Consider the following 26,315-nt stretch of genomic DNA (forward strand, 5'->3'; position numbering starts at 1 on the left):
AATTCAAGATCCGATCATTTTGAGATGCCTGGACACACTGCGTCTGAAAGACTGGAGATCATAGGCAGCAGGAAATACATACAGAGGGAGACAGTTCCAGAGCTGACCTGTTGCATAAATGAAAGACTGGGAGTAACGGTTAACTCTTGCATTAGAGAGTTGAACAGAAAAGGGATGAGAGTTTGCTGCCAGACGGGTGCTACGCGCCCGTCGTAGAGGTCGAGGAATGCAAGCAGACAGTTCACAGGAGCAGTGACCATTAAAGTGGCGATAGAAAAGAGATAAAGATGCAACAGAGCGGCAAAGAGACAGAGGTTGAAGGGAGTCAGTAAGAGGAGGAGAGTTAATGAGATGAAAAGCCTTTGACTCCACCCTATTGAGAAGAGCTGTATGTGGGGAGCCTCCCCACACATGAGAGTTGTACTCCAAACAGGGGCGGATAAAACCCCTGTATAGAGTCAACAATTGTGCAGGGGTAAAGAAAGAGCGGAGTCGGCTTAGCACACCCAATCTCTTGGAAGCAGATTTTACAAGAGAGGTAATATGATTTTTCCAAGATAAGTCCCGAGTAAATGAAACCCCAAGCATGTTCAAGGATGATGCAGGATTAAGCTGAATATTATTAAACATTAGTGGGTATACCTGTGGAAGATTTTGTCAGGTTGATAGGTGTAAGAACTGAGTCTTAGATGCATTAAAGACAACCATATCATTTTTACTCCAGTCAGAGATACGAGCCAAGTCAGACATTAGGTGTGCCATAGCCTCATCCCTTGTTTGTTGAAGTAACTGTTGAGATGGGCGTTGCGGGAACCGAATGGAAAGGTGAAGGGTGGAGTCATCAGCGTATGAGTGGATAGGGTTAGACGTACAGCTTAGAAGATCATTGATGAATAAAAGGAAGAGAGTTGGTGATAGGACAGAGCCCTGAGGAACACCACTGTTAATAGATCTAGGAGAAGAACGATTGCCGTCTACAACAGCGGCTATAGAACGACCAGAAAGGAAACTAGCGATGAAGGCACAGATAGAAGGATAGAAACCGTAGGAGGGCACTTTGGATATTAAAGATTTATGCCAGACTCGATCGAAAGCCTTTGAGATGTCAAGTGCAATGGCAAAGCTTTCGCCAAAGTCCCGAAAGGAGGATGACCAGGAGTCTGAAAGGTAGGTGAGAAGATCGCCAGTGGAGCGTCCCTGACGGAACCCATACTGACGATCGGAAAGAAGGTTGTGATAGGAAAGATGCCTTAAAATTTTTCTAGTAAGAATTGTCTCGAAAACTTTTGAAATACAGGACGTTAAAGCAATTGGACGATAGTTGGAGGGTTGGGAGTGGTCACCCTTCTTTGGGACTGGCTGAATGAGAGCAAACTTCCAGCAAGAAGGAAAGGTACAAGTTGACAGACAAAGGCGAAAGAGTTTGCCTAGGCAGGGTGTAAGCACAGAAGCACAGTTCTTGTGAACAACAGGAGGGACCCCATCAGGCCCATTTGCCTTGTTAGTACTGAGGCCAGTGATGGCAGAAAATACATCAACTGAAGAAATTTTAATGTCAGCCATGAGGAAGTCAGAGGGGGGAAGTGATGGAGGAACAGCACCGGAATCGTCTAAGGTGGAATTGGAGGAGAAAGTCTGTGCAAAGAGATCTGCTTTATCAGTAGAAGAAATAGCTACAGAACCATCAGAGTAGAAAAGAGGAGGGAAGGATGATGAGGTAAAGTTGTTAGAAAGATTTTTGGCAAGGTGCCAGAATGAGCGGGAAGAATTAGAGTTGGAGAGTTGAGAGCATTTAGTCTATCTATCTATCTATCTATAGCCCGACGCCCTAATCCCGCAAAGGGTGGCCGCAGACAAAACGCCTCCAAGTCACTCTGTCACCCACCATTTGACTCCCCTCCCCCCAACTCACCCCCCCCTCCCTCATATACCTCTCAACTCCATCCCTCCACCTCATCCTCGGTCTACCCCTCCCTCTCCCTCCCTCCACCTCACCTACATACACCCTCTTAGTCAGTCTTTCATTCTCCATCCTCTCCACATGTCCAAACCACCTCAGTGTATTTCTCCTAATCTTTTCAACCACATCCACATCTACCCCACAACGTTCCTTCACTTCTTCATTCGTCAACCTGTCCCTCCATGTCACTCCACATGCTCCTCTCAAGTAACTCATTTCCACTGCTCTCACTCTTGACTTGTTCCCCTCTTGCAAGGTCCACGCCTCGCTTCCATACGTCAGGGTAGGGATCACAATACCATCATGCAGTGACTTCTTAACTTCCATACTCACCTCCCTATTTCTCATCACTGCTTTCAGTGTGCCAACAACCTTCCTTCCCTGCTGTACCCTTTCACGTACTTCATCCCCCAAAGTTCCATCCTTACTCATCACACTACCCAAGTACTTGAATGCACTCACATTCTCCATATCCTCACCATCCAACCTCACTGCACACTCTGTGACTTCATTCCTCTCAAACACCATAACTTTACTTTTGTTTACATTAACTTTCAGCTTCCTCCTCCTACACACTGTCCCAAATTCATTCACCAAACCTTGCAACTCCCATTCATCTTCACTCAACAATACTGTATCATCAGCAAACAGCAACACCGAAGCTTCCAAATCTCACCCTCATTCATTAGGGCCACCCCCACATCCACTGCCCTACCTTGTACCTCCTTTACGACCCCATCCATATATATATTAAACAGCCATGGAGACATTACACACCCCTGTTTTAGTCCCACATTGAGATCAAAGAACTCACTCAACTCACCATCCACTCGCACCGTAGCCCTAGCTCCCTCGTACATACTCTTCACAGCACTCAACAATTTCCCCTCCACTCCATATATTCTTAGTACCTTCCACATACCTTTCCTATCTATTCTGTCATAAGCTTTTCTCCAAGTCCATGAAGGCAGCGTACACTTTCCTTCCCTTCTCTAGATACTTCTCCACTAAACATCTTAGAACAAATATCTGATCTACACACCCTTTTCCCTTCCTAAATCCCCCTTGTTCTTCTCCAACTAGCTCCTCTGTCATATGCCTAACCCTATCAATGAGTATTCTACCATATATTTTACCAGTCACACTAAGAAGGCAAATACCCCTATGGTTACCACATACTTCTCTCTCCCCTTTTCCTTTGTACAGAGGAACAATTATACCTGATTTCCAGTCCTCTGGAACCCTTCCCTCTTCCCAAGCCAATCTACACAACTTCCATATCCACTCCACAACAATCTCACCCCCATACCTAAGCATTTCACCACACACTCCATCAATTCCTGGGGCCTTTCCCAGCTTAATCTTCTTCATCGCTTCCACTACTTCCGACCTACTGATCTCTTCCTCCCTCCTCTCATCTCTTCTTCTCCCACCCATTCCCCAACCACTTATACTCACACTGCTCTCACTCTCTACATTCAACAAATCCTCAAAGTGCTCCTTCCATCTCCTCAATTTCTCTCTCTTCTCCACCAACAATCTGTTATTCCTATCTTTCACTCCCCTACTATTTCCCCTTTCACACTGCCTTACTTTCTTTACCTCCTTCCAAAACAATTTCTTACTCTCCCTCCATTTCACACTCAGATTCCTCCCAAACTCTTCATCCACTTGGATGAAATTATTTTTAGTAGAGCGAAGAACAGACTTAGCACGATTCCGGGCAGAAACGTAAAGACGATGTGATTCAGGGGTGGGTTGGCTCCGGTACGTTTTGTAGGCCTTCTCCTTGTTGCGGACAGCATTAGAACAAGCATGATTAAACCAAGGCTTTCTTGCGTTAGTCAAAGGATATGAGAAAGGAATGTATGCTTCCATGCCCGAGAGAATAACCTCTGTAATGCGCAAGGCACACTCAGATGGCTCACGGCCATGGAAGCAATAATCATTCCAGGGAAAATCAAAGAAGTACTGCCTGAGGGCCTCCCAGTCCGCGGCTCCAAAATGCCACAGACGATGCTTCCCTGGAGGGTCCACAGGCCGTACCGGAGTGATAGGACAGGTTAAGGTAATAAGGTTGTGATCGGAGGAGCCCAACAGAGAGAAAAGATTAACAGAGTAAGCAGAAGGATTAGTTGTGAGGAAGAGGTCAAGTATGTTGGAGCTCTCTCCAAGGCAGTCAGGGATACGGGTAGGGTGCTGTACAAGCTGCTCTAGGTCATTAAGGATAGAAAAGATGTAGGCTTGTTCACCAGGTGGATCCGTGAAAGGAGAGGAGAGCCAAAGGTGGTGGTGAACATTGAAATCTCCAAGAATGGAGATTTCAGAGAAAGGAGAAATGGACAGAATGTGTTCCATCGCAGAAGTAAGATAGTCGAAGAATTTTTGATAGTCGGTAGAATTAGAGGATAAGTAAACAGCACAGATATATTTAGTCAGAGAATGACAGGAAAGCCGAAGCCAGAGTGTGGAGAATTCAGAAGAATCAAGTTCAGGAACACGAGAGCAAGATAAGTCGTTGCGTATGTATACACAACAGCCACCTTTGGCTTTGAAATGGGTATAGAGAAAGTAGGAGGATACAGAAAAGCGTTTGCTGTCAGTTGCCTCAGACAGCTGAGTCTCCGTTAGAAAAAGAAGGTGAGGTTTAGAGGAGGAGAGGTGGTGCTCAACAGAGCGAAAGTTAGATGAAAGGCCGCGAATGTTGCAGAAATGAAGAAGAAGAGAGTCAGACAGTGGTTCCAGGCACCTCGAGACGTCACCGGGAGAGGGGCAGATGGCGGGGGCATTTATGGTCCCCCCCCCTGGGGACTCCGAGGCTTGGTGAATCGACGCCATTATGGTGAATTTTGAATAGGAAGTGTAGTGTGTACTGTGCATGTAGTTTGGTGAAGATAGTTAGAGAAATTTGTACTGGAGAGCATGCTGGCCTACTCTCTGTTTAACTGAGACATTGAAAAAGTTCAGCAAAAGATTTGCACATACAGAGCTGTACGCCACCTTCATGGATGTTTTCTTGCGCTGCTGATACACTCAATGTCGTGGCTTCTTTGTTATTATATTGCAGATAACGCCAAACCATGTTATTATTGAAGCTGATGTTCGTATCTGCCTGAGTACTATAACTTTTTTGGTTGGTGCAACCCTAAATTTCTCTTCAGGCTAAAGTCAGAGGATTCCGGCCAAAGCCAGAGGATTCTCTTCACCTAAGAGTAAGTCAAAGAAGCCTGAATGATAACCCCTTCATTTATACTTTGTGTTTGCTATTTCCCTCTTACTTTATTGACTTTGTAGAGGTTTCACGTGGACACTGGGCTAAAGCAGGCTGTTTATAACTCCTTCAGTTCATGGTGTCAAAATGAATCTGAATAAAACAGCCTGATGTTGCCACGAATAAAACAGAAGATCCATCATCGTAGTGAAAGCGTTGATAATATAAATGTAGATACTAAGTAGTTTCTTCAGTATAACAGAGGTTTCCAGAACTGGAAGAATTATATATATATAAAATTGTCTGTATATGTAATAAATATATAAATAGAGAGACTCTCTCTCTCTCTCTCTCTAAGCTTCGTTAACCCCTTCAAAGCTAGTTTTCTCTAATGGGAATAAAATCTCCTATAGGTGGTAAAAACATAATTACAAAGATGTCACCAAACTGAAAGGATTTACACTAATCATTGTATTAAAACCTTCCATTATAGTGTTATGTTTTATTAGTCTTGGTTAATGGTGCCATAACATTCACATGAAGTAGTACGTAATTGGCCAACATATACATAACTTTGTATATACTGGTATACCTCGTTAGGCCGAAGACGTTATTTACATTTCTATCTTTGCTGCCATCTGATTATTACTATTAATTCTGGTCATGAGAAATTTTTACCGCTGTAAGAGAGAGTTTACCCTCATTAGCCACTTATATTCCAGACGGCTCTTTGAACTTGAATGAAAGCTTCTGGGGGTACAGTTGGTATCAAAAGTTTGTCGTCGTCTCTAGTTTTTCTTGCTTTGGATTCCGAAAATAAATGTGGGCAATGAGATACAGGCGACACTGATAGTTAACTTTTGGGGTCAGAGATCATTGTCATCAGTGTCGTATGCCACGGATTCACAAGACTAATTTTCAAAGCACATGGAGAAAAAAAGCAGGACAGGTGACAGGACTTTTGATGCCGACTGTAACAAGGATGAATATTATCGACGTCACTGGAGTAAAGGAGCTAATAATCACAAAATGAGTAGGCTAGCTCGAGGGTATATAGCATAATATATAACGCATCCAAAATAGTATTTACTGATTAAACTACGGAATAGCAGAGTGGTATTCCAACTTTGCCAAATGTAGAACTTTATCATCTGAAGACAATTTCCTGTAACCTTTTCAGGTCGTCAACTTTATCTTGGTAAGAAATAATAACGGTGAGGAACTGGGGTAATTCCAGTATTCCATCGGTACAATTTCTCACTTCCTGACAATGGTAACTAACAAGGGAAGCAACCAAAAATGCTGTGACTCTTTGCCACGATATGGGAATGATGAGCGAGACGGGGGAAAGACATAGATGATTTCAGGAGAAGATACAAGTGTTGGGATTTTCCCCAGTCTGGTCGGGTAATGTTTTATAGGTAGGGGACAATCAAATACAGGTGTGGTGACAAGGAAAATGCCAGACAAACATTTCCCATGAATACGACACTGAACGGTCGAGTTACAAACTCAGGTCCCTGTTTCAGTTCCATGTGCAACCTGTTTTAGGTAAACGACCCTGTCCAAAGTCTCTTGGTCAAGCCAGGGCGGATGGCTAGTGAGAAGGCTAAAATGAGTGTTGTCGACTGAGCAAGGATAATCAGGTTAAAGCTATTTTTTGTGAAGTTTAAATTACCACTACAACCCGACACGAACACTCGAGGTTACATCCAAGTCTCCAATGGTACTAGTAGGCCAACAGGAATGAGGAAAAAAAAAAAAGATTTATACCAATCATCTGCGTGAGGGATATTTATATGAAATCTTTTAAAACTATAAATCTCACTCTTCATATAACACACAACAAGCAACAGCCTTGATCCCATTTCTCATTAGTTTAGTAAGCGTTCCGACACCTCATTCTTATGAGTTTATTTCTCTACAAGACTCGTAAATGCACCCTGGGATGTTAATGATGCATTCTAGATTTGCAGCATTTAGATAAATTATGGGAATATGGACGTGAAATATGCAAAATAAATCACAAAGAAAGAGGTTTTCGTAAGCGTCATAATCACACAAGAAAATAACCCCAAGTCCCCCTTTCTACTGGGTGAACTGGGGCGAGGGGGAAAGGGTGAGAAGAAGACTACATGATGCTTATTTATTAAGACAGAGGACTTGCTTGAAATGTCGATATCTTCACCTAGAATTCATCTGAAAAGTGTGGATGTTACACTCAGGTCTGCTGGGTGAACGTGACCATGGGTAAAACAAAGAGAAAGGTTTGGGTGCAGGGGCTGGTGGAGGGCAACACCGTCCTGCTGCATGTGACCGCTGATCGCATCGCATATCACCCCGGCCCGCCATTGGTTGCCTAGTTTTGCTGCGGACAGCGGGTCTCTGGAGGTCAGGTCATAGAGGATCTTAGCCTTTTGGATCCCTGGGGCGCATTAATAAAAGATCTTATCTAATTTCTACGGTAAACAAGTCTCCATACCAGTGAAATATTTCTGGATTTTTTATTTTTTTTTTATTCTATCATCCTCTTCTGTCTTTCTTTCATTCTTTCCTCGTCCTTCTGCCTATGGGTGACTTTACACTCCCTCTTCTGTCTTTCTTTCCTTCATTCTTTTTCCTTTACTTCTTCTGCCTGTGGGTGACTCTACACTGAGTGACAAGCCAAATGGTTTCCTGGTTTCCTGTACACCAGGAAACCATTTCCTACGTTGGGTGGTAACCATATAACCAAATTTTGGCGTCTGATGGTTCATTGGGTAATTAAGGCACTCCAATCGGATTGGGCCGGTGAAGGTTTATATCCAAGGGATGGTTGGGGTTTATTGCTCACGTAATGCCACTCAGGGATGAGTGAGGCTGGTCACTCTCATCTCAAATGTTAGGACCAACTTGCCAAGCCCCGGACTCCTACGCTCCTTATGAGGCAACGTTGGATTGGATGAAGGATGGGTGGATGGATATTCACTGAGGTGTGATTGAAAAGTGTTTAGTAACAGACGCTAGAGGATATGTTTATAAATGATTTTTTTTTTTTTTTAACAATAAGCAAGTCTCCGCAAAGGTGTATTTTTGACAATCATTTTGTTCTGACGTATTTTGTATTTTTATAATCTCATTTGTTTGTGAAGTGTACAAAGGTGTACAAAGGAAAGCAAACAGCAACAGACCTTACGGTCCTTTCGTGGCTGTTTGTTACAGAGTAGACTATGACTACGAGATCTAACTTTACATGCTGAAGGATAAGGATAGTAAAGCAAGAAGGCTCCCCCTGCTTCCAAACCCTCCAGTTAAAACTGGCAAGAAAAAAATGAGAAAACCCACCATGCAGCATGGAAAAACTGACATGGAAATTTCATAGGAAAGACTGAAAAGGAAAAGCTACATTCTACAATACATTATCTATAAGCTACCAGCATGAATAACCTGAATGAAGACGGATTAAGACAGGAAATCTTATGCAGAATGTAAGATTAAGGAAATGTAGGCCCCCGATGTTGAAAATATAAGACCAGCTGTTATTGTTTTCTCTTTGCGCAGAAAAATTAATAAATATAGCCCTCTGTGTGGCAAGAACAAAGCCCGTTTCTTTCATTTTCACTTTGTGCTAGAAGGAAAAGACACTATTTTTCCAGTCAAATCCTTGTACTATGAGGTTCACTCCTTGCACACCGTGGCCACTGCCTCCCCTTGCCAGTGTTTGCCGGGGATTATTTGCCTGGGTCGGTTCATTGGCGGTGTAGTACCCTGGGCTGTGGGCGCCTCCAGTGTGGCCTGACCTGGTTTGCACTGAGCCCATATTTCTAAACTTTCCTAAGTCGATTCTATGTATGAAGTTCTTTCTGTATACATTTGTCTTTGTTCATAAAAGTAGTGAACCATTCACAGTCAAATTCACTAAATAATAACGTGGAAAATATTACAAAACAGAAACATTCATTACAATATTTAATTGTTGTGACATCGTAAAAGCTGGCTAAGATGCTTTATGCATACGCAACCTGGCCTGCCGCAGTGCTGACACAGGCCTCACTAAGCACAGATATATGACCACTACTACATGCGCCAAACGCGACTAATATATCTATATCTATCTATATATATGTGTATGTATGTATGTATGTATGTATGTATCTATATCTATATATCTATATCTATCTATCATCTATCTATCTATCTATCTATCTATCTAGAGAGAGAGAGAGAGAGAGAGCCGCGAATTAGCAAAATCGGTGATTTTGATAAATCCTCGATTGGTCTGTGCAATCACGAGAACCCGGTGATTTTTGCGAAATTACAGTTAACGTCGTTATTTTGCAAAATCCCCGGAAAGTCGGTGATTTGGCAAAACTACGAATATCTTCTCGGTGAATTTTTATATGAACCGAAAACACGGGAATTTTTCCAAATTACTGATCAACTTCTTGGCGAGTTGGCAAAGACTTAAAATAGGCTCGTGTATTTTGCGAAGTCACCAGTAGATACTGCTTTATCTGAGCCAAGATGATATTTACATAATTCTCACGATGCCTTGTAGCCTATATGATATTCCTCCCTGCATGTGTGTGTGTGTGTGTGTGTGTGTGCTGTATACCTATATATCCATCAACCTATACTGTATATCCAATATGTACATATGTATACTGAAATTCTATATTGTACCATCAACAGCGTAGGATCCTAGGGCTAGAGAACTTAAACATTTAAGCCGAAAATACCTAGTCGTCAACCCTATGCGGTATATTGTCAGCAATAAACGTCGACCTTCAATCGTATGGTTTATTTGCATCTTACTGGAGCGCCACAACCCACTAAACCATCAGGTATCCAGTTCGATATTTGGCTAAAATCCAGCTTGGTAAATGGTGTCCTGGGCTACATGTAACCATTTCCTTTCATATTTAGTATAGAATTATTTCAAGATCTTGCGGTCGTTTTGCAAGTGACATAATTTATTTATGGTTATTTACTTAACTGTTGCACCTCGGCTATATTATGACTGCCAGTTCCCATACGCAGGTGAAATTCGCAAAATTGCCTGTTTTCAGGCCCTCATATCTCAGCTAATATTATACCTAAAACATTCAACAAACAACCAAAAAACATCATTCTTTCTTCTTTCCACTAAAATTAACCTGAAGGCAAGGTGCTGGTGGTTAGAAATGACGATACGATAACTTAGGGTAACTTTTGGGGCCCCGCACTGGCCATTACTAAGGCATGCTCGCTCCAGGAAATGGGCAGGCAAGCTGAGCATTTCCTGGAGCTTTTCTCCGCCGCTGTCACTTCCCCGCGTTCCGTACTACACCACTCTGCTGGCCTCAAGGTCCAGAGAATACCTGGACCTTGGCTTGCCCCACGTGACCCGACACTTACCTACACTTCGCGCCGTTTCACTCCCACTGCTGTGTCTTGCATTCATCGCCACTTCTCCCTGTATGTGTGGCTTTCAAAATTCGTCCAATATTGCGCCTATTCCAGGCAGGTGAGACTGCATAGTGATGTGTGAGGGAGAGGCAAAAAGAGCTATAAAGTTCACTGTGGCTGCACTTACAACAAAAATCTCCTATCAGCCTACAGCGCTTGTAACATAACACTTATCATAACTTCACTTATAATTTATTATTTGGAGTAGTTTCACATCATACAGCATACTTCTCTAATTTCATATGCTAATACACTTATACAAATTACTTCCTTACATTTGTATTTCTTGGCCATACTTTTCAAAAACTCTGTTTGTATTTTGCTTATCATTAGTTTGCTTAATGTTCTTGATGCACTTTTCCTATTTACACACACACTATTATATACACCATTTACAAAGCCCCATACATCTGTGCTTAGAAGGTTACAAGCCGGTGATAATCGAAAAAACACACCAGGCAGGAGCAATGTAGGATGACCAGGCAAGCTGGACTGGCGAGGGTGGCACATAGATACCTCCACATGGCTCGCACGGCAAATATTTCCCTCTTGACTTTGTCCTCCCCACGTTCTTTCCTCATCCTCAGACTCCCCATATAACTCCCTGACTCATCAAAAGGGTAGGGAGATGCAGGATTGGCTGCAGGGTAGTTAGGGTCACTCTCCAGGGATGGCATGGTACCCCAGAAGGATGCTCGAGAGCCTGGCCATGTCACATCACTCTCCATGTGGTAGTTACCAGCCTCAAAGGGTGATGTTTTCCTGCATGAAATAAATGAGACCATCATTTCTAGTGCCATTTCTGTTGCTGGGTCACTTAGTCCTCTCCTTGGCACTGTAGGAGGCTTGGCAGGGGTGGATGCAGTGCACCGCTGGCATGAGCGAGATGGGGTACTGGAATCGGACAAGCTGGAATTAAAGCTCAACATCCAAAAGCTAGCACTGCACTTGGATGACCAACTTTGGTGACTCACAGCCACCCCAGTGCTTGGGAGAGCGTGGTGCTGAAAAAAAAATTGCTGGAGCTTCCAACAGTTGCGGGAGAGTACTGGTGGATCAGTCTAACACCTGGGGGCCTCCCGGGACCCGGTGTGCATCGAACTGATCCGACACCTGGGTCACATTGGTTAAAGGGTATACAACAAGGGGTGCTATGTACCTGAAGGTGAGGAAAGCTAACCACTTACGGAAACTGATTCTTGGAACTTATATGTCAAATCCTGCTAGTGAAGGTTACTTACTGTAGCTACTCTTCTTGAAGAAATGAGAGATGTAATTTGGGATATCATAGGTCTTAGCGAGATGAGAAGGCCAGGTGAAGCTTTCTTGGCATTGTCTGATGGTCACATACTGTGTTACAGAGGTAAATAAGAAAAGAATAAACGTGGTGTAGGATTTCTGGTTAACATATGAGCAAGTGGCAATACTGAAGAATTCTTTTATATAAATGAGCGAGTAGTAGGCTTAATAATGCTACTGAACAAGAGATTCAAAGAGAAGTTAATCCATGCCATTGCACCAACGTCAGCGTATGATGATGAGAAGAAAAATTCTATGAAGATGTAGAGGAAGCAATGAATAAGCAAGAAAAAAAAGTATAAATTTTGATATGCGGCTTTAATGCAAAGGTTGGCAAGAAATGAGTAGGTGACACTGCGGTAAAGCATTTGGAATGGGTACTTGGAATGCAAGCAGTGGCATGCTATTGGAATTGCTGAAGAGAATGATGAACATGTTCACGGACAAATCGCATGCTAGAACACTGAAAAACATGACTGTAATGAACAGAAGAAATATAGGATGCGATCATTGAATGGTGAGAAGTCAAGTAGTACTTCATCTCAGAGGAGAAAGGGAGAAACTGATTGGAAGGCAACAGTCTAATCTTGTAGCAGTGAGGCAGAAGGCAGTAGAATATAGCCTGCCAGCAGTTGATGGATGCAATAAATACCAACACAACAAATGAATGGAAAATTTACGAGAACAGTAAACAAAGCAGCTCTAGAAACTGATGGTACAAAACTACAAAACAACAACACCAAGCTCTGAGAGGGCACCAGAAAATAATCTAAAGAAAGGTAGGGATATGATCGCATGGATGAGGAAAGATTATACTTAAGCCGCCAAATTATGGAAAACTATCAACAAGAAGAAAAGTGAAGATATTCGAATGATAAAAGCGTACAGAATTGAGGATTTTATTATTTTATTTTATTTTTGGGCAAGGAAGAATGAATCAAAAGCGTGAAGATTGGAAAAAATTCCTTCCATGGAAAATGAGCCAAACTCATGATCCATTAATTTCAAGATGCCTGGACACACTGCACTTAAAAGACTGGAGAACTTAGGCAGTAGGAAATACAAGTACAGTACAGACATGGGGAAGAGTTCCAGAGTTGACCTGTTGCATACATGAAGGATTGGGAGCAACAGTTAATTCTTGTGCTGGAGAGTCTGATAGAAACGGAATGAGAGTTTGCTCAAACGCGAGTGTTATATGCCCTCCATAAGTGGAGGGATACAAGCAGAGAAGCAATTACAATTGAAGAAGCGATAGAAAAGAAATAAAGATGCAACAGTGTGACAAAGGGACAGAGGTTGAAAGGAGTCAGTAAGAAAAGAAGAGTTCATGCGATGAAAAGCCACTGACCCCATCTTGTTGAGGAGGGCTGTATGTGGGGAGTCTCCCCACACGTGAGAGTTGTACTTTACACAGGGGCAAATGAAATCTCTGTATAAAGTCAACAACTGTGCAAGGATAAAGAAGGCACAGAGTCGGATTAGCACACCTACTCTACTGGAAGTAGATTTTACTAGAAAGGCAATATGGGCTTTCAAAATTTATCATATGAGAATGAAACAACAAGTATCTTCAGTTTGATACAGGGTTGAGTTGGATATTGTTAAACATTAGAGCATACTCCTGCAGAAGAATTTGATGGTTCAAAATATGTAAGAACTGATGTCTTGATGCATTAAAAATAAGATAACTTTTACCCCAATCAGATGAATAAGCCAAGTCAGAAATTAGGTGTGCAATAGCCTCATCCCTCTTTTGTTTAATAAACTGATGAGGTGGATGCTGCGAGAAGTGAATGGAAAGGTGACGGGTGGAGTCATCAGCATATGAGTGGATGGGGTTAGATGTAAAACTTGGAAGGTCATTGATGAATAAATAGAAGGAAGAGAGCTGGTGATGGGACCGAGCCCTGAGGAACACCACTATTGATAACTGTAGAAGAATGGTGGCCGTCAACAACAGCAGCTATAGAAAGACCAGAATGATAGCTTGAGATGAAGGCACAGAAAGAAGGATAAAACTGTAGGAGGACAGTTTGGAAATGAAGATTTCTGCCTGACTCGATAGAAAGCCTTTGAGATGTTAAGTGCAGTGGCAATGCTTTAGCCAAAGTCCCTAAAGCAGGATGACCAGGAGTCTGAAAGGAAGGTGAGACGATTGCCAGTGGTCCCTGGCATAACCCATACTGGCAATCGGAAAGAAGTTTATGATAGGAAAGGTGCTTTATTTATTTATTTTTTTGTTAAGAACGTTTTCAAAAGCTTTTGAAATACAGAATGTTAAAAGAATCTGGTGATAGTTAAAGGGTTAGGAATGGTCACCTCTCTTTGGGACATGCTGAATGAGAGCAAACTTCTAGCAAGAAGGAAAGGTACAAGTTGATAACTAAGGCGAAAGTGTTTACTTAAGCAGGGTGCAGGCAAAGAAGTTCACTTCTTGAGGGCAGATGCATTTTTTTCTGAATATAGAATAGAAACCTGGATGTCAAATGTGCATATAGTTTGATATTGACAGTTTGAGACAGTTGTATAGGAGTGTATGCTGGCCTACTCTCTTTGTTACTGAAACACTGAAAAAGTTCAGCAAAGGGGAACGGTCAGAAGCTAGTCCTGAGGGCTGATGAAATGGGAGCACCAGCTCTCCCAGTCACAGGTTTCCATCCACCTTTGGAGTACAACTCTGTTTGATTGGTGCTGCAGTCAACTGCCATAAGATTCCCATAGGGTACGTAGAATGTTTGAGTTTTCCATCTTCCCTGGATGTAACGCCCTGTTTGGCTGGTGCTGCAGTCTGTTCCAGTAGGATACCCTTTAGGAATGGCGGAAAACTGAAGGAAATCAAGTGGAGGCTTGGTCTATGAATATAACATTTTTTTTTCTCAGAGACTTTAATGGAGAAGTAACGTATAACAAATATGAGATGGTCAAAATAGCCAAAGAACTTTATTTAAAAAATTACATTAGCTGAACCGTGGTGGAAGAGTCAGTTTAGGAAAGGGAAACATTGCACACAGCCATCTCCAGAGTGTATTACATGAATTATATAAAGCTTTGAAAGAAATGAAGAGGAATTAGGCAGCATGTGATGATGGTAACACTGTTCAACTTATTATGCCTCTGCTCACCTATAGTGGAGGAGGCATTATATGGTTGGTCTGTCCATCCGCGAGTGTGTGTGTGTTGGTTGGTGCATGCGTTTATAACACTTTTCTGGACACAATATCTTCTGAACCCATTGACTGATTTCTACCAAACTCTTGCCAGTAATGCACTATGACGAGATAATGAACTGATTAGGTCAGCTAGGTAAAACAGCCAATTGTCAAGGTAATATGGGGCCAACTTTGTTTATCCTAGTGGGTGTGATATCTTTTGAACCCTTTGACGGATTTCGACCAAAATTTTGTCAGTGATACAGCATAAAGGGACGATAAAGTGATCAAGTCATCATGGTCAAGTGATCAAAGGTCAAGGTCATATGGCGTCAACTTAGTTTATCCTTGTGGGCATGCATCTGTAATACTATTGTGGGTGTGATATCTCCTGAACGCCTTGATGTATTTCCACCAAACTTTTGTCTGTGATGCAGTATGATGAGCTGATGAGCTGATTAGTTCATCTAGGTCAATGGGTCAAAAGACAAGGTAATAGGGGGTCAACTTTCATCCTTGTAGATGTGATATCTCTCTCCTCGATTAATATCAACTAAACTTCTGTCAGTGATTCAGTATGAAAGGGCAATGAATTGACTGGGTCAGTAGAGTCAACGGATCAAAGGTCAGGGTCATATGTGTTTGGGCATGATATCTCCTGAACCCTTCGACGGATTTTGACACATCCTTTGTTACTGGCTCATTATGAAGGGATGATTGAATGATTAGGTCAGCAAGACCAAGAGGTCAAAAGTCAAGTTCATATGGTTGTGGGTGTGATATCTGAACCACTTGACGGATTTCGACCAAACTTTTGTCAGTGATAGAGTATGAAGAAACGATGAACCAATTAAATGGGCAAGGTCAATGGGTCAAAGGTCAAGGTCATATGGGAATGGGCACAATATTTCCTGAACCCCTTGATGGATGTTGGCCAAACGTTTGTCTGTGATACAGTATGAACGGCCAATAAACTGATTAGATCATGAACGTCAAGATTCAAAGGTCAAGGTTATATGAGGTCAACTTAGTTTATCTTTATGTGTCACTTCAACCTCCAATGAACCCTGGTCTGGAGATTGTATCATGACTCCATTTACAAGCTTGATAGAGGTATACCAAGTGATGCTTTGTGTTGACAGCTTGGGGCCCGAGTTCTCGGCATTTCATTAGCTCTGGAATGCAAACCTTGGGTGGAAATCTCCCGGGCACATGAACACAGCGTGAGCACCACGCAGTCTGTGGCTGGAGAGGGCTGGGATGCCACGTCCCTCAGTACGCTCTGAGCTGTTTTTTTTTTTTTTTTTTCCATAGAGGCAGTTTTAGGCGATTTTCACACTCCGTTTGTGATAGTGTATAGCAAAATGGCTGTATGCCCTCGCCACTATCACCCTGTCTGCACTGACGGTGTGTCTCTCCAGGTAAGTGATAAAGTATTTGGAAGTTTTCAACAATACTTATTTATACTAGGAATAAATAAAAATCAAGTCTATCTTTATACCATATACCTAGGCTGCTTCTCCTAAAGATAGGGAGGTAGCCGAGACAGGACGACACACTTCCAATTTACTCATCCACACAAACACATTCATTCGCAACTTAATGAGTAATGTTAAAAAACCAGGGAATTAATTCTTTGGGGAAATTTCAGGAAAAAAAAGAATCCATGGATTTTTTTTTCAGTCAATAGGTAAATCCTAAGGATGATAAAATAGCAGTCTGTGTTCATTTACAGGGGTAAATAACTTTAAAAACATATTACTTTCAGATGTCTCTTTTTGACTAAAAAAGCAAATACCCCCTTTGTCTATCTCCAGCACAGTACTGACTGAAGGAAGGGAGGCACTGGATGCCCTACCTGAGGATCCTAGGCCCAAAGTTTGTATGTGCAAATGTTCCGATCTTCACATCCAGTACTAGCCAATCTGAGAAATATTTTGTTCATGTCAATAGAAAAATCACATATTTTTTGTTACTTTTTTAAAGTCACCCCTATAACATTAAGTTTTGAATTTCAGTGCATTTTTTTGTGGGAGGGTGGGATTTAAGGAAGAAGAGATCTATTTTCATTGCATGTTGTGAGATTTAATAAAAGCTAATTAGAAGTATTTTTTATTAATTTCCTAAAATTGTGTGTATTTCATCCTGGGTTGGTAATGGTGTTACGGAAACTAAGGGTTTGTGTTCCAGGGTTAAGGATGCAGGTGGCTTAACATTAAATGAACTAGAAGTGTTACTTATGAAAATATTAACAAGTAAGTCCTGTACCCAGATCTGAGAAAAGTGCATCAATTGTTCTGCTTCACAAAAAAAAAGAATGACAATAAAGTTCTGAAGAACTACCATCCAATTAGTGTTTTACATGTTGTGTATAAAGCATCCACAGAAGTCCAAACAAATCGAATTAGTGCTATATGAGATTCAAGCCAGCCAAGAAACCTGTCATAATTTCGAATTGGTTACTCGACAATAGATCTTAGCTTGGATATCAATCAGGCAATTGAGAAAACTTTAAAGTATAAGAAATATCTGTGCATGACATTTGTTATATATAAGAAAGCATTTGATTTATTTGAAATATTTGTAGTGATGAGAGCATCTGAAGGATTAGTTCTAGGAGAAACTTTGATTAAAATCCCTAGAGGATATTAAACAGTAGCATGGTCATAATAAACCTCCATAAAGATAGCCAGAAAATACTAGTAACGAAAGGTGCTAGATAAGGAGACACAACTTCTCCAAGTTATTCATTGCATGCCAAGAGGACATTTTCAGAAACTGAGTCTGGGATGGTTAAGGAATTGAGCAGTTTTAGGGCGGTATTCTCATGCAGTTAGGAAGCTTACCAACGCCTTCTTCTTACCAGTTTATTTCTGATTCTGATTCTTTACTGTATTCTTGTGTGTTATTCATGCATTCTGGGTCGACATTAAAAAGATATATGAATCAGAATATGAGGATATTGAGAAGTAGGTTGGAAAATAAATTGTTAAGGAAGAGGTGCTAGGAAGCCTCCTTGCCCAACAGGAATACAGGCCTTAAAGTTGCAAATGACAAAGTCCTCTTCAGTGAATCAAGGGCGGAAGTATAAGCAATGATAAGTGGCCTGGAGAGGGATAGTGAAGGTAGGTTTGAAAATTAACAAGAGGAGGATAAAAATTATTAACAGAAACGTTTGTACCCGTCCAGTAGATAGAGAAGAAGGACTAGATTGTGTCGAGGAATACATATACCTATGGCAGGTACTTCAGACAGCTCCAGTCTATGACAATGAAATGCATAGAACTGGAATGGGACAGTTTTTTTTTTTTTTTTAGCAAATTAAATTTTCGTAACTACATGGAGGAAAAGCAATAATCATTATGCCTAACAGAACCTTTAGAACGTACACCTATTAGTGCTTAGAGAAGAATAAGGAAACGGACGAAAGTAGAGGACATAATCACTACAATCAAAAGCATAACTGAATGTGGCTAGGTCTTATCCTTCGTTGAACAGATAACAGGTAAACAACCAGGGAAAATGAATGCCAACCTAGAGATGGACCGAGAGGAAGAGCCAGAGTACGAAATGGTGATATGAGATTTGAAGATTCCCTGGGATTGGATGGAACAGGCTTAGAGCCAATCGGTTTGAGAGGAAAAAAATGGGAGAGGCTTTGTCGTGCGGTGGAGTGACTCAGGCTGATGATGTTGATGATGGCATACAGGATAATTATATTGACTGCCCAATAGCTACTTAGACAGACACTGAGTATGGGTTTAAGAACTAAGGAGAGGATGCTCTGTGGCATCCACCTAACAGCTGTATGAAGTATGAAGCAAACCGTGAAAGAAATAAAGGAGTGGCACCAAACTAAAAATCTATTTGAATAAAGAAGAAATAAACTAGGCAAATACATTAGGTCTCCACATTTTGGTGCTAAGGACTACCAGTAAAAACTGTCACCAGATTCACAGAGTTAATGCGCCATGATCACACACCAGGAGGTTACTTGTGATTCTATCACGTATATTCTGTCAGAGATGTAGAACAGTAACCTGCCGCTTGAATGATCAGGATTACGGTAGCATAGCCTTGGGTATTCAGTGGTCACAAAGAGGGTAATTAATAGTGATGATACTGGTAATAGTGATGACAGTGATGATTACGAGTTTGCTAGCAATGTTTACTCCGGAAATGGGAGGCCCGTCCCTTCCTGGCCCAACCCGACCACCATACAAAGCAGAAGCTAATAACTTTACTCCTATGTGAAGTAGAGCTGAAATTGAAATTCTTTTTGCATGTGATACATTTGTTCAACAAATTTTGTTGTCAACGAGAAACTCATCGATATTGGTTTAGAAACTCCTTGGAATCTCTGTTTTCCTAGTGTGTGTGTGTGTGTGTGTGTGTGTGTGTGTGTGTGTGTGTGTGTGTGTGTTAATAAAAGAACGGAGGAAGGAAAAACAAATTATTAAAAAAAATAATCCATACACCAGATTACTGGTGTCCTCTGTTCATAAAATATCTGTAACAGTTAGACTTGAACAGCTGTGGGTTGAAATATGGAGGGAAACAACTATGGGGAAGCGAGTTCCAGAGAGATGCAGTTCGGGGAATGACAGAATTCTGATGACAGAAGTTCTGCAATATGGCTGAGTGACATTCCAGTCATGAGCACTACCAGATCCCCGTGTAGCATGAGGGAAGGCATGGAGAGGTGGCACCATGGACGCAACTTCGTCTGAGCATTTGCCAAAAATATATCTGTAAAATAATGCAAGGGAGGCAACATTCCTTCTAACTTGCAGGGGAGGTAGTTTATTTGTAATGGCAGGGTTATTAATAATTCTAAGAGCTTTATTCTGAATTTTGTCTAGTTGTTTTAATGCAACCTCTCCACATCCATTCCACAAGGGTGAGCAATATTCAAGCTGAGAGCGCACATGACTCTTATAAATTATAGCTAACTGGTCGTCAGTGAAGAAGTTACGGACTCTACAATAATCCAAGTTTCTTTCAGGCGGTTTTAGCAAGTGTGAGTGTGTGTGTGTGTGTGTGTGTGTGTGTGTGTGTGTGTGTGTGTGTGTGTGTGTGTGTGTGTGTGTGTGTGTGTGTGTGTGTGTGTTTTACAGTAACTCATCCTAGACTATTTGATGGAGTTGAATGAAGCTTCCCAGGTAAGAATGTTTTCCATTATACACAATTTTCTAACCACGATTTATGAGGACTGTCAGTCCTCCCTCCCCTCACCAGATTAAAATTTGTAAGTAGTGGAAGGAGGGCAGATATGGCTTTGATATCATAGTACATGTTGCACAATGGACGCTCATCTGTACTGCGATGCACGGGAAGCGTGACCCCCAGTGATTCTTTTGGGGGGGTGGGGGGGTCAGCCCTTTCTCTAAAATAAAAACGATCAGAAATAGGAGAAAATTTTGAATGAAACATCAGAGGTGAGTTCGTCTGATCAATCCGAATGTCGTCCACTATACTAGGTTTTCAGCTGTGATTTTAGGGGAATCAGCCTCCCTCACCAAATAAAAAAATCCCTGAAACAGTGGGAGGATGGCAGATATGGCTTTGAGTTCCTAGTAAATGTTGCAAAATGGACTCTCATCCCTAATGTGCTATTTAGGCAGCGTGACCCCCCAGTGATTCTCAAAAATACAAACAATGAGAAAAAGGGGAAAGTGAACACACATATCCAACGAAAGCAGCATACATATTGCACGAATGGGTATGCAGTTTAATGTTTTCTCTGAGTGCAGAGGAAAAAAAAAAACAAATGCATATCTACTTGATATTACAGTATGCGACATTTTTTTTTTTTACGTGTCCGACTCTGGGCAAAGGCTTCAGGGTTTATTTCTCGAGGGCAGTGGCCTTTCCCAAGGCCCAGTTGTCAGTCTTCTTACACCTCCACATGTCACCACTTCGGCGCTAACACCGACAGTCCATATTGAATACATGCTAGGGCTGTCTCATACAGGACTGGTGTACTGGTATTAGCGGGGGTATTTTTACGATATGTCGGCGGGTCATCTATTAGATCAGGAAAGTTTACATTTAGGAAAATCAAAGCCTTAAACTGTTCCCTGCCCCAGCCGGGATTCGATCCTGGGTCCATTAGGACTGCAGACCGCCTCTCTACCGATTCAGTGATACGTAATCACGAGTCTGCCAAATACTGCGAGTGCGTACACCCCCACGCCCCTTCTAAATCCATGTTTGGTATATGATTAGTTTACACACAGAGCGAGTTTCATAGTCTGTTGAGCAAATTATCTATGCAGAGTTCAACAGAGGGGTAATGTCAGGTATCAGTTTGTGGCCAACAGTTTAGGAATATTAATAGTTAGTCTGTGCCTTTTAGAAAAAGTACCTAGACGTGCCAAGCAAGGATGAGTTTGATCACCCTAAAGCAGAGAATACTTAGCGTGGCTTTACTCAAGCCAGCGTTCTCTTGTACGAGTATATCATGTGGGAACGTCGCCAGAGAGTCTCAGTTCCCCCATCCATCGACAGGACTTTGATACACAAGTGAGATCGCCGAGTAGGCAATGCAGTCATGCAACCATTCAGGTGATACCTAACACACCATGGTTTCAACAGTGTCCTAATCAAGATTTGGAAATTCAATCTGTAATGGTTATTTTGAAAATTTCAAGATATTATCCCGTACTGGATAGATTTTTCAATATTATTAAGCATTATGCAATTTTTGTTATTCCAAACCATTGTGTTGAGCTTAGGAGAGACTTCTTTTATTGAATAAATTAACAAAGGTTATTTGGGTCCTTCAAGCAGTTCTCGGCCTTGCCCAGAAGCAAAGGAAGTAAGACCAATTTTCTACATGACTTTTTACTAAAAAGCCTTATATGACTATACACCAGAACTCAAATCTCTGTCTCTAATTGTTTGCAGGTGACGCCCATTGAAATTCAGAGGGTTAGAGCAAAATTCAGAAATGAACAACACGACGTCTGTGCTGTGATCAAGTCTCTGAAAAAAAAAAAAAAAAAAAAAACGGATATGACCCATAAGGAAAGCCATGAATACATGGCCAATAAATTTGGCGAGGACTCTCCTCGCTATTCCACCATAAAGAAGTGGACTGCTGATTTCTTGCAGGACAGGGAGAGCACAAAAGATGAATGCCTCAGTGTTTTGGGACACTGAGGGAGTTCTCATGATTGACTATTTGCAAAAGGGTCATACCATGAATGGGGCCTAATCTCCTTCAGGACAGTGACAGTTGATACGAGCAATCAAAGAGAAATGAAGAGGAAAGTTGTGAGCAGGCATTCTGTTGCTCCAGGACAGTGTCCCTGCCCGCACGGCACAAGGGTCTGTGGCTGAAGTAGCCAGTTGTGTCTTTAAACTTTGCCTCATGCTCCTTACTCACCCAGCCTAGCCCCGTCTGGTTTCTACCTATTTCACAAACTGAAATCCTACCTGTGTGGTCACCGTTTTCGGAGTGAAAATGAAGTCATCCATGCTGTTATAGCATACTTGCAGATTGAAGATGTGACCTTCTCCCACGACGGGACCGCAATGTTTGAACGTCATTGGACCAAGTTCATTGAACTTAAGGGAGGCTATGCTGAGAAAAAGTACAAGGGCAATCTTTCTCCTGTGATTTTTCTTTTGTGGGGGGGAGGGGGTGATTCCGAGAACTTTTTGGAGGACCCACGAATATCCAAGCTTTGTAATAAAAAAAAAAATCCTAGTAGAATATAACAGTATGGAGAATACACACACACACACACACACTAATATATATATATATATATATATATATATATATATATATATATATATATATATATATATATATATGACTTACGCACACAAGCATAGCCATGACTATGTTTTGACTTTCATGAGCATCACCGTCATTACTGACACCTTTGCCTCTTTGCACATGGCCAGGATGGAAAATTTTGGTGGCCCTTGTACCTGCAATGGCAGTACGGTACGGTACGGAAAAAATATCGTAATTCCGATAGTTTAAAAATATCGTACCGTAATTTTGTACCATACCTAAAGAACCGTACAGCTCTGGTGCTGTGAAATGAAATTTCGTATCTAATCTCGTACGTCTGCCATTACGTTTCTGTGAAAATGAATCGACAGTATAAATTATCTTTGCAAGCAATTCCTCGTCCAGTTTCAGTACTCTCTGATTATATTTGTATTTTTTGTTGTTAGTGGAAATTACTGTAAATATATTAAGTGTGTGTGTGTGTGTGTGTGTGTGTGTGTGTGTGTGTGTGTGTGTGTGTGTTAATTGACCTAACATTTCATTTACCTTCATATGGCACTGACTGCAACGGAGTACTTGGACTATGGACAGGAACTGAACGCGGTTATTCGGTCGCGACAGCGCGTCTCACCCGGGCCGTACCCGTACAGTTGTACCGACCTTGTACTGTGCCCACACCCACACCCACACCCACACCGACCCACCCACACACACACACACACACACACACACACACACACACACACACACACACACACGCTAAAACATAGGGTTATATCTTAAAATAGAACTTTCGTCAAGGAAATAATTAGGTTACCCTCTTTAAAAGTCAATATTTGTCATCTGGATTATTCTGGACAGTGGACAGTCACATTTGAATAAGTAGGGAATGGGTACGGAAAAGGTACGAACAAAAAAAAAAAAAAACGTAATTTTCGTACCGTACCGTACTTAAAAAGAAATATCGTACCGTAATTTCGTACCGTACTTACAGGTGATAAAAAAAAACCGTACCGTAATTCCATACCGTACCGTACCGTACTGCCACCCTTGCCTGCGAGGTGTAGGACAGGTCATGCAGTCGACCTCATATAGAATGTTACAGTTGAAGTAAAGCCAAATTTGTATAATCAGGTCAAAGTAAGCCGTAGGTAGTGACCGCAGTTTTTCAGGAATAAAATATTATTGTGGTCTGAGAGCGAAACAATATAGCACACAGAGAATGGCTATAGCAAAATGCCCAGTGAATTTCCCATACTTTGGCAGTCGTGTTTTCATAAAGATGCATTTACATCGTTTGCTTATTGCATATCCAAGGCAGTATTATCATATACACACACAGATACGAATAAGTTTTCTTAGGACACCACGAACTGCACTGATTACTTAGGACATCATCAGAGCCCTCTTGCCTTTCATTAATTTGATGGTGTGTGTGTGGCTTATTAACACGGATATACTGTATGTCCACCAAAATTCCATCAAAAGAAAAATATTTGTTTGTCAACTTTACAAACTCAAGGACTCAGTATGACAGGCCTGAAGGAAGTGGTATTGTGGGGGATGCTTATTATGTATGGGATTCATGGAAACTTGGTGAGAGTTGTCAAGAGTTTATATGAGGAAGGTGATGTGCAAGTCAGAGTTCTCAGAAATGTTGGTAGGATGACGATGTGCGAAGCGGTGACGAGAGTTCATGTCGCAGGAAAAATATATCAGTTATTCTTTGCTTACGGGGTGAGTCAGAAACGAATTTAACCGCTGACGGTGTGTAAGACTAAATAAACATTACGATATTAAAAATGGGTATGATAACACACAAGGAAGATGGGACGATGAGGAATGAGGAAGTATGCAACGGAGAGTGTAGCTGACTTTCAACACTGGCATATTTAATTGTGTTATGAGAGTTGTGATGTTACTGGTAGTGGTGGTAGTGGCAGTAATGACAGTGGTTGTGGAGGTGCAGTAATGTTGGTCGTGAGTAATAATAATGGTAGTGATGATTGTGGCAGTCATGATGGTGTTAGTGATGACTGAGGATAGTGGAAATGATTACGGTGGTATAATGACTGTTGCAGTGATAACAGTGGTAATGAATTGGTAGTAACATTATTTGCAGTTTTAATAGTGGTAGTATGATTTTTTTTTTTCACTGGAAAGTGAAATTTTGCACGTTGATAAACTTTCAACCAAGCCATATTTTAGGCAGGGTGAGACACATCCCCATTTGAATTACAGGGATATTTTTCTCTTCAAGGGAAACACACACACACACACACACACACACACACACACACACACACACACACAGAAAATCGCACGGTGCTATACGTCCCCCGTGAACGGGCTTTAGGCCAGTGGGTCGAGGCCCCCCTCCCCCTTTTCCCTGAAGGTACCGGTATGCACGGCTATAGTTTTCTTACCCTGGCAGCGACGGTTACCCTTCCTCTCTCTCTCTCTCTCTCTCTCTCTCACACACACACACACACACACACACACACATACACACACACACACACACACACACACACACACACACACACACATTTGAAGTAAACACTAACTTTACAGTAGTCTTGATTGTTAGGTTTTCTTCCTTTTGACTGATTTTTCTGTCGACTTTTCTAACTTTAAAACCATTCTCATTATTCTCGAAAAAAAAAACGCGCACACACACACACACACACACACACACACACACACACACACAAAAGCTTTTGACACAGTACCACACTAAAGACTTTTATAGAAACTGTACCATCAAGGAGGAATTCGAGGCAAACTGTTTTGTTAGATGCAAGATTTTCTCATAAAAAGAGAAATGAGAACAGTACTAAGAGGAAACTACTCATCATGGAAAGAAGTGACTAGTGGAGTACCACAGGGTTCAGTGCTGGCACCAATCATGTTTTTAGTGTATATAAATGATATAAACAGTAACACTGGAAATGAGAGCTATCTCAATATGTTTGCAGATGATGCAAAAATACAAAGGAGCATTACTAACACAGACTCTTGTAAAGAGCTATAAGAAGAATTAAATAAACTTCATGAATGGAGTAATACATGGCAAATGGAATTCAATGTGGACAAGTGTCATGTAATCAAGTTTGGTAAAAGTGGAAAAAGACCTGACTGGGATTATAAGTTAGGAAATAAAACCCTATACACATCAGAAAGAGAGAAGGACCTAGGTGTGATTATCAATAACAGACTATCTCCGGCTGACCACATCAGCGAGAAGGTACGGAACATGTATACACTGCTTGCAAATATGAGAATAGCATTCACATACACAAATGAAGACATGCTAAGAAGGATAATAACATCATTCATTAGACCAACTCTGGAATATGCATCAGTAGTCCGGAGTCCTCATCTCAAAAAACACATAGACAAGATTGAAAAAGTTCAAAGGGCCGCTACAAGATGGATACCAAGCTTAAGGGACCTAAGCTATGAAGAAAGACTAAATAAACTGAATCTACCAACACTACAGGAGGGAAGGAAAAG

The sequence above is a fragment of the Coenobita brevimanus genome, chromosome 25, assembly GCF_032717465.1.
Source record: "Coenobita brevimanus isolate Jiangsu-jjx chromosome 25, ASM3271746v2, whole genome shotgun sequence".
Classification (NCBI taxonomy): Eukaryota; Metazoa; Arthropoda; class Malacostraca; order Decapoda; family Coenobitidae; genus Coenobita; species Coenobita brevimanus.